Here is a 7,943-nt window from a genome sequence, read left to right as displayed (position 1 = left end):
AAACCAATATTTCATAAAGATATGAGAATGCTATGAACACACAAATAAATGCTCAAAATCATTAAAGATATATTACTATAAATATATCAGAATGTCTAAAATAAAAAGATTGGCACACCAAAGTCAGTGAGGTGATGGAACACTGAAACTCTTACACACTGTACTATACTAAGCCATGAGAGTAGTGGTTGCCTTTAGAGGGATGGATAGGTGGAGACTTTCTGGGAAGCAATGTGAGTGAACTTTCTGGGAAAATATAAATATTCTGTATCTTGACAGGAGTTTGGATTATATAAGTTTATGCATTTGTCAAAATTCACTGAATGCTATACTTAAGATTGTGCCTCGAGGCTGGGCAAGGTGGCTCATGCCAGTAATCTAAGCTACTTGGGAGGCTAAGGTGGGAGGATAACTTGAGGCCAGGAGTTTGAGACCAGCCTGGGCAAAATTGTGAGACCCTGTCTCTACAAAAAATTTTTTAAGAATTAGCTAGGCCTAGTGGCCTGCATCTATAGACACAGCTACTTGGGAGGCTGAGGTGGGAAGATTACTTCAGCCTGGGAAGTTGAGGCTTCATTGAGCCATGATAGCACCACCGCACTCCAGCCTGGGTGACAGAGATCTGTCTCCAATAATAAATAAATAAATAAATAAATGAAATAAAGATTGGGCATTTACTATATATAAAATCTTACCAAGAAAAACTCACATACATGACATTAAACTCTAAAAAATGATATGCATGCTGACGTATTGAATGAAGTATGTTGATGCCTACAACTTGCCTTGAAATGCTTCAAAAAAAAAAAAGATGGATTAATGGATGGACAGAGGGATCAAAAAACAGGTGGCTGAATAAATGTATAATAAAGCAAATTAATTGCTGATTGTAGAATCTAGATGGTGGTGGCTGGGTATGGTGGCTCACGCCAGTAATCCCAGCACTTTGAGAGGCCAAGGTGGGCAGATCACATGAGGACAGGAGTTCAAGATCAGCCTGGCCAACATGGTGAAACTCCATCTCTACTAAAAATACAAAAATTAGCCGGATGTGGTGGTGCACAGTGCATATAATCTCAGTTACCTGGGAGGCTGAAGCATGAGAATCGGTTGAACCCAAGAGACAGAGGTTTACAGTGAGCTGAGATCTCCCCATTGCTCTCCAGCCTGGGCAACAGATGGAAACTCTGTCTCAAAAAAAAAAAAAAAAAAAAAAAAAAAAGATGGTGGATATATGCAAATTTGTTGTTTCTGATTATTTCAATTATTCAATATATTTGATAATGTTTATAATAAAATGTTGAGAAAACTATTCACCAAAAAACTAAACTAAAGAAACCTAACTGCCCGTGGACGCCACCACCTAGCTATGTGCCCGTGGACGCCACAAAGGAAGCATCCTCAAAGTCTCTCTTTTCCCTGCCTTTATGTCTAAGTCAGAGTCTCCTAAAGAGCTCAAACAACTGAGGAAGATCTTCATTGGAGGGTTGAGCTTTGAAACAACCAATGAGAGCCTGAGGAGCCATTTTGAGCAATGGGGAACGCTCACCGACTGGGTGGTAATGAGAGATCCAAACACCAAGCGCTACAGCACCTGTGAGTTTGTCATGTATGCCACTGTGGAGGTGGATGCAGCCATGAATGCAAGCCCACACAAGGTAGATGGAAGAGTGGTAGAACCTCAGGCCTGTAATCCCAGCACTTTGGGAGGCCGAGGCAGGCGGACCACGAGGTCAGGAGATGGAGACCACCCTGGCTAACACAGTGAAACCCGGTCTCTATGAAAAATACAAAAAATTAGCTGGGCGTGGTGGCAGGCACCTGTACTCGCAGCTACTCGGGAGGCTGAGGCAGGAAAATGGCGTGAACCCGGGAGGCGGAGTTTGCAGTGAGCTAAGATTGCACCACTGCACTCCAGCCTGGGGGACAGAGCGAGACTCCATCTCAAAAAAAAAAAAAAAAAAAAAAGAGTTGTAGAACCAAAGAGAGTTGTCTCAAGAGAAGATTTTCAAAGACCAGGTGCCCACTTAACTGTGAACAATATATTTGTTGGTGGCATTAAAGAAGATACTGAAGAACATCACCTAAGAGATCATTTTGAACAGTATGGAAAAATTGAAGTGATTGAAATCATGACTGACAGAGGCATTGGCAAAGAAGGGGGCTTTGCCTTTGTAACCTTTGACAACCATGACTCTGTGGATAAGATTGTCATTCAGAAATAGCATACTGTGAATGGCCACAACTGTGAAGCTAGGAAAACCCTGTCAAAGCAAGAGTGATTCTGGAAACTTTGGTGGTGGTCTTGGAGGTGGTTTCAGCGGGAATGACAACTTTGGTCACGGAGGAAACTTCCATGGTCGTGGTGACTTTGGTGGCAGCCATGGTGGTGGTGAATATGGTGGCAGTGGAGATGACTACAAAGGATTTAGTAATGATGGAAGCAATTTTGAAGGTGGTGGAAGCTACAGTGATTTTGACAATTACAACAATCAGTCTCCAAATTTTGGACCCCTGAAGGGAGGAAACTTTGGAGGCAGAAGCTCTGTCCCCTATGGTGGTGGAGGCCAGTACTTTGCCAAACCACAAAACCAAGGTGGCTATGGTGGTTCCAGTACCAGCAGTAGCTATGGCAGTGGCAGAAGGTTTTAATTAGGAAACAAACCTTAGCAGGAGAGGAGAGCCACAGAAGTGACAGGGAAGCTACAGGTTACAACAGATTTATGAACTCAGCCAAGCACAGCTGGCCAAGCAGCCCAGCTGCTACAAAGCAGACATGTTTTAGACAAATACTCATGTATACGGGCAAAAAACTCGAGGACTGCATTTGTGACTAATTGTATAACAGGTTATTTTAGTTTCTGTTCTGTGGAAAGTGTAAACCATTCCAACAAAGGGTTTTAATGTAGATTTTTTTTTCACCCATGCTGTTGATTGCTAAATATAATAGCCTGATTGGGATGCTGAATAAATGTCTTTTTTTTTTTTTTTTTTTTTTTTTTAATGTGCTGTGTAAAGTTGGTCTACTCTGAAACTATCTTGGTAAATTTCTCCAACAGTGTGAAGTTAGAGTTCCTTCAGGGTCATGCCAGGTTCTGTTTGGAATTCATATACAACCTGCTTGGGTGGAGAAACCATTGTCTTTAGAAACCTTGGTGTGGTTGAACTGATAGTTACTGTTGTGACCTGAAGTTCACCATTAAAAGGGATTACCAAAGCAAAATCATGGAATTGTTGGTTATTAAAATGATTGTTGGCACATCCTATGCAATACATCTAAATTGAATAATGGTACCAGATAAAATTACAGATGGGAATGAAGCTTGTGTATCATCCATTATCATGTGTAATCAATAAATGATGTAATACCTGAAAGGAAACACACAATTGACTTCAGGTGTTGACACTTTGGAAGATTTTTTCAAGTTATTTATAGTGACAGATACTAATGTTATGAAGAAAAATGCACTTTTTATTTTAAAAAGTCTACCATTTCTATGAAGAAGAAACAAAGGATTTTTTTTTAAATCTTATACTAATTGGTAGAGTAAAGCTTTCCAACTAAACAATGAAATCATCTTAAATGGTAAATTTTATATTAAAGATATGAAGAAATGAACATGATTGTCCCATAGTTAAATCATTTTACTGCAGATAAATTGCCTGAAGCATATTTTCTTTGAGCGTTCATAGGGATTTATATTTTTAAACAGGTTGAAGTTTAGATGCCCTCAAGAGTGTCACGGTCTAATTATATCATAGGTACGAAGTAGTTGTGTGACTGTATTTAGAAAGCATAACCTTTCTGTTAGTGATATCTCTAAAATGCCTGACACTTTATAGAATACTATGAAATCAAATACAAACTCTGCTGAGATGGTATTGAAACATTTTGCTGTTAGTCCATGATGAATACTGGCCTTTAGAAAAGCATAAATACTACTCTCTGCATCTACCAAAGAATTAATTGGATCTGTTGCAGTCTTTCTGATTGTAAAAAAATGATTGCTACAACTTGTTTAATTATCCTAATTATTTTTTTTCTTGACTAGAAAAAAAATAATTGGATATAGGAACCTTGTGGACATAGGAACCTTGCCTTGCTTGATTGCATACAGAGTGCCAAGTAGTGATACCACTGAAAACTTGTGCTTCCATTCCTTAATTAGAGATAATTGCTGGTTAATCAGAATGGGCAATTTTCCTTCTCTTTGGTGAAAGGATCTAGATACTGTACTTCAAACCAATTGTTCTGTTTCAAGCAGAAGTCCTCTAAGCTGGGACATGAAATGCCAAACTCTTATGCTTCAAATGTCTCCATTTATCCATTTAGGCGAAGTTAGATAAATTTTCTGAAATGGAAATTACCTCAGCATCTTTCTCTGATATTGTCTAATTCCCAAATCTCCTGTATCTATCCAAATTTTAACCTGAATCTTAAAAACAAACATTTTGAAAAGAGGCCACTACTAATTTAAAAATTAAACAAACAAAATTCCCCAACCAACTTTACTGGAACCCATTACTTGCTTTATCTTCTGAGCTATCAGCACTTCTTTCCTGGAGTTTAAAACTGTTGTTCCGATGTAAACAAATATATCTAGCTTGAACTTAGACTTCAGTTATCCCTTGCTTTTTCTTTCTACACTAAAACAAAGAAATACAAAATTTTGCTGAGAAATGTTCTTGTTTTGAAAAATTTAAAGCAGTAATATTTAGCTAAAAGCTTTTGTCTTACATCAGAGAAGAAGAAGAGGAGGAGGAGGAGGAGGAGGAGGAAGAAGAGGAGGAGGAGGAGGAGGAGGAGGAGGAAAAAGAAGAAGAAGAAGAAGAAGAAGAAGAAGAAGAAGAAGAAGAAGAAGAAGAAGAAGAAGAAGAAGAAGAAGAAGAAGAAGAAGAAGAAGAAGAGGAAGAAGAAGAGGAGGAGCATATTTTTGTAGGGACCCATAGCATAATAAAGTTTAAAACCACAAGGAACTTCTTTTCTTGAGTCACTTCTTCTTACCAAATAGTGGTTCCTATCAAGTGATTTCCTTTCAGAGTACATTTTACTCCCAATTTACAAACTCCTATAAACAAGTGTGTGTGTGTAACCCAAAGCCAGAAATCCACCTATAGGCCAGAAGCAGTGGCTCATGCCTGTAATCCCAGTACTTTGAGAGGCCAAAGCAGGTGGATCACTTGGGGTCAGGAATTCAGGACCAACCTGGCCAACATGGTAAAACCCCATCTCTACTAAAAACACAAAAAATAAAAATAAAAAAAATAGTTGGGTGTGGTGGCACACACCTGTAGTCCCAGCTACTAGGAAGACTGAGGCACAAGAATCTCTTCAACCCCAGAGGCAGAAGTTGCAGTGAGCCAAGATCGCACCACTGCACTCCAGCCTGGGTGACCAAGCGAGACTCTGTCCCCAAGAAAAAACAACAACAAAAAAATCCACTTACAACTGGACCAGTTTCTACTTGGCTAAACACCCAGAATAGTCAAAACCAGTAACTGTCCTTAAAATATATTGATATTTGCCGGGCGCAGTGGCTCAAGCCTGTAATCCCAGCACTTTGGGAGGCCGAGACGGGCAGATCACGAGGTCAGGAGATCGAGACCATCCTGGCTAACACGGTGAAACCCCGTCTCTACTAAAAATACAAAAAACTAGCCGGGCGAGGTGGCGGCGCCTGTAGCCCCAGCTACTCGGGAGGCTGAGGCAGGAGAATGGCGTGAACCCGGGAGGCGGAGCTTGCAGTGAGCTGAGATCTGGCCACTGCACTCCAGCCTGGGTGACAGAGCAAGACTCCGTCTCAAAAAAAAAAAAAAAAAAAAAAAATATATATATATATATAGATAGATAGATAGATAGATAGATAGATAGATAGATATTGTGTATTCTTTAAAAGAAGTATATGGTAACAACTATTTTATTAAGTTTTCATTAGTCTAATTGAAAAATAGGATATTTTTCATACATGAAGATAATGTTACCTATTCTGCAAGTCAGTAGGTATTTCTTTCGAATTATTTAAATTAATCTGTTTGTACATTGTCCCTGTGGTAGACTAGATCATTACTCTCAATTCTTTACCCCCTCCTTCTCTCAGGTGAACTTCTAATGGGAGTTATTTCCCTCTCTCATTGATGTTTGGCATGATTACATATGTGACTTGCTTTGGTCAATTAGATGATAGCACTCATGAGCATAGATCTTAAGTAGTTTGACTTGGCCTCTTTTTTTTTTTTTTCTTTTTCTACACAGGGTCTCACTCTTTCACCCAGGCTGGAGTGCAGTGGCACAATCTCGGCTTACTGTAGTCTCTGCCTCCTGGGTTCAAGCAATTCTCCTGACTTGGCCTCTTGCCTTTCATAATCCACCAATAGAAGAATGTGCCTGAGATAGCTAATGGGATTTGGGAACATGTGAAGCAGGCCTGATCCCAGCTTGAGACTTTGATATAAGCCCAGCTATCCTGCAAAAGAAGCAGAGCATCCCAGATCATCCACAGGCCCATGAACAAGGAAAATAAAGGCTTATTTTTAAGAGCCACTGAGCTTTGGAGCTGTTTATTACTCAGCATTGTAACAATAGCTGACTATATATCCCATATTTCATGTTCAGTGACATACATATGTGTGAAAATTGATTGATAGAATCATATCCTTATATTAACACGCAGTCCCACAATATCCAATGACGAGGAGGTTTGAAGACTCAAATAATCAAGCACAACCCAATGACCAGTGTTTCTTGCTAATATCAATGGGGACCCCAGACAAAGTATACACACTAAATAATATTCTGTAATGAAGTTGGAGAAGAAGAAAATAGAGTACAAGAATCAACAAAAATGTAAGAAAATATAAAACCGTAAGAGCCTTGTAAAAATAGCCGGAGTGGGCAAGAATGTGTGAGTTTAACCAAGCCATCTGCTTCTGCTTCACTGGCAAACAATTCAGTTATACAGTCCAGTTCTTGATTAAATATAAAAACACTTCTCCCACCCTATTTATGTCATAAGAATAATTTTGGTACACTTCTTGGTATACATTGTTTTTTATATACTGCAAGAATTTTTCATGTGGCTAAAAACTGCTGTCTTAACATTTTTCTGATTCGCTACCATTGGCTTACTCCACTAGGGCAATACACATAATATATAGTGGTTTTTTCATAATCATTATTTGAAATGGCTGTATAATCTTCCATTGAGTGGATGCAGCATAATCTAGTTAACCATTTCCTGTTGTTAGTTTTAGGCTGTGACTAATTTTTCACTATTATGAATAATTTTCCTGTAAGAAGTACAAACCTTAGGCATATATATTTTTTAATCTCTGGATTATTTCCTTAGTACAAATACCCAGGAGATTCTACTAGGTGAAAGGATGTGAATATTTTAAAATCTCCTGATAGCCAGGTGCAGTGGCTTGCACCTGTCATTCTAGCTACTTGAGAGACTGAAGCAAAAGGATCGCTTGAGCTCAGGAGTTCAAGAACAGCTTAGGCAACATAGCAAGACCCTGCCTCTAAAAATTACTAAATAAATAAAACTAAAAGATCTCAATGCATATAGTTAAATCGATTTCTAAAAGACATTTCTAATTCTACTGGTAATGTATAATAGTACTAACAAACATTAAATATTATTATAAATGTTGTTATGCTTAGTAGCCAAATGAATGGAAGGGGTATCTTGTTATCATTTTACTTTTTACTTTTTAAAATTAAAAGTGAGGTGGAATATTTTTCCATGTCTGTTAACTAGATGATCTCCTCGTCTCAATATCTATTTACTTTATTATACCACGAAGGACTTGAAGAGCTTTCAAGTAGTGTTGATCAATAAGAAAACATACACTTTTTGATTCTTTTTTATGTAGGTGTTTTATGTGGGTCATTCCATGGATTCATATGTGAACCTACTCCCACAAAATGAATCTATTGGGAA

At 38.5% G+C, this 7,943-nt stretch overlaps 1 pseudogene; it reads left to right on the top strand.

Annotated features, from left to right (window-relative positions):
- The first annotated feature begins 1,427 nt into the window (after window positions 1-1,427).
- Window positions 1,428-2,667, top strand: LOC104658567 (annotated as a pseudogene).
- Window positions 2,668-7,943: the final 5,276 nt, after the last annotated feature.

The sequence above is a fragment of the Rhinopithecus roxellana genome, chromosome 16 (assembly GCF_007565055.1).
Source record: "Rhinopithecus roxellana isolate Shanxi Qingling chromosome 16, ASM756505v1, whole genome shotgun sequence".
Lineage (NCBI taxonomy): Eukaryota > Metazoa > Chordata > Mammalia > Primates > Cercopithecidae > Rhinopithecus > Rhinopithecus roxellana.
Note: the sequence above shows the minus strand (reverse complement) of the source record. Positions and strands in the feature narration are given on the sequence as shown.